At 30.4% G+C, this 4832-nt stretch overlaps 1 pseudogene; it reads right to left on the bottom strand.

Annotated features, from left to right (window-relative positions):
- Positions 1-1765: 1765 nt before the first annotated feature.
- On the bottom strand, positions 1766-3335 carry LOC107632494 (aquaporin NIP6-1-like; annotated as a pseudogene).
- Positions 3336-4832: the final 1497 nt, after the last annotated feature.

The following is a 4832-nucleotide window of genomic DNA, read 5'->3' as shown; positions in this document are numbered from 1 at the left end:
ACCAGTGCATGTAATCTGAGGTTTATATTATAAGAGGTGATTGGACTTTTAGTTTGCTTCTGATGGTTGGATTTGGCATATATTCTTTGATTGTAACTTCTGTTGTGTCCTACCAACAGGGTTTTGCTTTGTACAATGGTTGCATCTTCCAAGGATGAGAAGGATGAGAACAATCACATACTTGGAGGTCAAAAAAGGGACTCTTCAGTTAACTTCAAGATTGAGGCTTTATACTCCCAAGAAATTTTGAATAGTGAATTAGAAAGGGTAACACACAAGCACAACCACCAATACTTAGGCCTATCTTGATTTACCTTATTATAATATATATATATATCATCCAAAATTAGGCTTATTATATATTCATAATTTTTTGTATAACTAAGAGCTCACAACCCTGCAAGAGGTCTGAACAAGTGTGTCTTTGGCTTTATGACCCACCATTCCTTTGCTTGTTCAGTTGGTCCTTTTTATGACCATAGGTCACCATTTTACAATTATATAAATTATTCCCTTAAACGTTTTGAAATAGATGGAGTCTCATTCTCTTGCTATTGGGATTAACCAGTGGTAAATTTCCTCCTACAGCAACAAGACCTGCCAATCTCTTTTCTCCAACAAGAGAAACTTTAAGATTTGATGCATTCATTACCTGAAACAATCTGCCCAGTATGTATCTCCACCGCCTCATCCAGATACTCGGTCCCATTTGTCAAGTAAACATGACACCAGAAACAAACCACCCAGGGATAGGGAGAGCAAAGCAGAAAAAAGTGAGGCTTCAAATGATGTCACCACAGACCTTGAGTTGAAGACTCCTGGATCTTCTGCAGATCAGGTTAGCGTTGTTTTCTCAATATGGTAACTATTAACTAATGGCTGTTATTGAACAAGTACTGTATTCAAGTGGTGTTTTGTGCTTGAATTTCGGGTTTTGCAGGATTTATCGTCCGGAAAAAGGAAATGCAGCAAGCCATTGAGGTCAGAAGGGAGTTCATTAGGTAGGTGTTCATCGTCTCATAGTGTTCAGGACAGCTCATCAAGTAGTGTTGATGGTAGCAGAAAGGCTAACGAATGAGAACGGGCTTATTTATGCCTCCCTGTAATCCCTTTGGAATTTTTCATTGTTCACCTGCTGGAACAACCCTGAGTTGGTTTTTGTTCTCAGCAGGGTGTAATGTAAATGTAAATACTACCTAATTGATGTACCAAGAGAACATATATTATCCAATTCAATGAATCTTAAAGTTTCTCTTGTTGGACAAAAAAAAGGTTACACACCAATGTTAAAAAAGAACTCCATTATTTTGGCCCAATCCACACAATCTAAGCAATTAATGCTCAAGCCTTTTCCATTCTATAACTAGCTAAAACACAACCATGCCACCAGAGGTCAGAAACAACATTTCGAACCTTCCTTGGGTTAACGGAGCAACAGGGGTACATGTTACCATCCTCACAACAAGAATTTTTATTTATATCACAGCCTTTCATATATTTAATTCATTATTTGGACATTAGATAATTATTGACATATTAATGTATCAATAAAGTACACTGACATATATAAAAATCTTTCATATTATTGTGAAATAAATAAATAAAAAAAAATAAATAAAAAAGTATAAATAGAATACTCTAATATTAAAGTTCACCAATATAATTATCTCAATATATTAATAAAAGTGATTCATATATATATAACGAAAAAAACGAAAAAAAAAAAGCAGTTCAAGTAATATAATGTAATAGAACTTGAAAGAGCTTAGAGTTCAGAGTTTTCATCATCATTAGGAAACTTTATAACACAATAAGTACCGGCACCACCAAGTGCACCAAGAATTTGAGCTGTCAAATAAATTCAAATTGCTTTGTAATTGTTTGCTGCAATTGCTAGACCTAATATTCTTACTGGGTTCATTGATCCCCCTTATGCTGGCCTGTAATTAATAATATTGTTATAATAATTAATTTATGTTTAACTATTTAGATAATGAAATTTTTTTACGTTTTTGTGTGTATAGATATAGTATTTTATTAAAAATTAGATTTTCATCAATCTTAATTACTACGTGCATAACTTTTTTTTGTATAATAAATATTATTTTGACTTAAACATTTTCTTAACAATCAACATGTATTATTTTTTAAGAGAATTATATATATCAAGATTTAAAAAGAATAATTAAATAATATCACCTTATTAATTAGTTTAAAAAAACAATACATAGAACCATGACCATAAGTATTTAGTATTTTTCTTAGTCTATCTTTTTATTTATTTATTACATTTGTGCAATTATTTGTGATTACAAATTGGTCTAGTAGGACATATATATATACACGTAATAATTAATCAATCCAACAAAAATTCTTCTAAACCAAGATCATATGGTGAGAATATCCATAACGTGAAGGAATGAATAATAGAAAGAGCATGTCTTTCATTTTCAGTACTTATAAAGACATATTTTTCCTTCTTATCTCAACGTATTATTATTATTATTATTATTATTATTATTATTATTATTATTATTATTATTATTATTATTATTATTATTATTATTATTATTATTATTGATAATGGGAACCATATATATTGAGACATGAAAATTATATAGCCCCTTATAAAGAATTTAGTCAAGTCCATCTTAAAGAACAAATTTACTTTAATAGAAAGACATACCCAGCTATGAGGATGTTGAACGTTACAGTGGCTCCCACCGCCATTCTCGCGAACTGTCCAACATTTATCACCATGAACAACTTCATTAATATTATTACTTAATTAAGCAAGAAATTATTGGCAATTAGCACATTAAATATTATAAACATAATATAACATATAGTGTCAGTGGCGAAAGCAGTGACAACAAACATGAGATTGAAGATGATGATGAATTGTAAAGCAAAAGCTTGGCCATATTCTCCTGAAGAAACCGTCACTCCACCCCCCATGAATCGATGATACACTCCCTTCAGTGCAAATGCGGCACACACACTGATGCCAATATCTGTGCTCCAATATACATTGGCACCTGCATGCATGCCATATAACATTCACATGCATTCCATATATAGATAGATCACTGAGTTCTTACCTTCTTCCAAGGGAAGTGCTTTAAGGCAGCAAATGCTATGGTGACAGCGGGGTTCAGATGAGCACCGGATATGTGTCCGGTGCACAGGATGATCACCGTCACCCAAAGGCCGGTGACGACAGCGCAGCCCAATAGACTTTTCAATCCATTGGTCTTCTTGTTCGTTATTGCCGCCGCTGTTCCGGCGAACATCAGCATAAATGTGCCAACGAACTCTGCTGCTATCTAATCATACAAATTTGAAATTAGTTAAGTGAAGAAACAGTTACAAGAAAAATTAGTAATAAAAGGAGTTGGGAGATAATTAGAGATGTGGCTTAGTAGGTGCGTATTACCTTTTTGGCAAAAGGAAAAAATGGCAAACACTTGCAATTCTTTATTATGAAAGGAGGGAGGTGGTTAGCGCTGTAAATGTATGGAGAGGAGGGAGGTAGTGAGGGCTGTGAATGTATGAAGAGCGCTGTGAATGTATGGAGAGGAGGGAGGTGGTATGCTTATATAGTTATCAGAACTGGACTATGACACCTCCTCTTTCCACTATGCCACCTTGATTTTTATTAATGTATGTGAAAAAAATTAAATATATAATAAACTTAGAATAAATTTTTATTTATTTTTATTTTTTTAAATATAGATTGACATAGATACTAACACAAGTAATAACACATAATATACAAACATATTGATATTGATTGTGTTATTTTTTATTTTTTCCTATTCATTTAAATTAAGAAATTATTTTGTACTAGTGACTAATTTATTATCTGTTTTTATACTATAAATTATATCTAAGAATTGATATTTGATTGTCATTAATATATTTTTTGAAAACATATATTTAACTTTTAATTTTAATTTTATTTTTATAATTTTATATTTTTATTTAATTATAATCGAGTCAACCGGATAAATCAATGACCCATCGGTTGAATCAATGACCTAGTGACTTAATCATATGACCGGATTAATTATCAGTTCGGTTCTGATAACTATATATATATAGACTTAAGTCTTCGTATTTTATATATGTTTTTATATATATATATATATATATATTTTTTATTTTTTCATAAAGAGTTATGTTTTTTTTATATATTTTTTTATTTTCCTTCTATTTCATTTTAAAATTCTTTTGTTTTGAATTGAAAAATATTAATTAATTAATCTTTTTATTATTAACTTTAATAAAGAGTAAGAATAAGTATAAAAAGTGAATATATAAAAGAAATAAAATAAATAATAAAGATCATTTTATTCTTTTAATTTAATTTGTTTAAAATTTATATGCATATATGTTATTTTAAAATATAAAAAAAAGGTATTTAAAAATATTGAAATGGGACTAAAAATCAGAGTAGAAAAAGAAAAGTATTTGCTTCTTATTTTCAAATTATAAATAGCTTAGGAATATGAATAAAATATTATATTACTCATTTAAATAAAAAAGGAATAAACTTTTACTCTAAGAATAATATTTGTCGGGTTTTAGACATTAAAACATCAATCATGGCTTTTTGAGCCATATCTACCATTAAATGCGAGTGTGTGCCTTTGGTCATATTACTTTGTTAGGAGTAGCGTATAGGCAGTTAGTAGTTAGTAGCTTGGCACCAATTCTGTTATTTGAATTCTGTTATCTGAACTGTAAATCAGTTAGGAATGTAGCTAGGAATATGGTGAGCTGGCATCAGTTTGTTACAACCCTCACTATGTATAAATAGCAGATCACAG

This window comes from Arachis ipaensis, chromosome B3 (genome assembly GCF_059453495.1).
Source record: "Arachis ipaensis isolate K30076 ecotype BB chromosome B3, ASM5945349v1, whole genome shotgun sequence".
Classification (NCBI taxonomy): Eukaryota; Viridiplantae; Streptophyta; class Magnoliopsida; order Fabales; family Fabaceae; genus Arachis; species Arachis ipaensis.
Note: the sequence above shows the minus strand (reverse complement) of the source record. Positions and strands in the feature narration are given on the sequence as shown.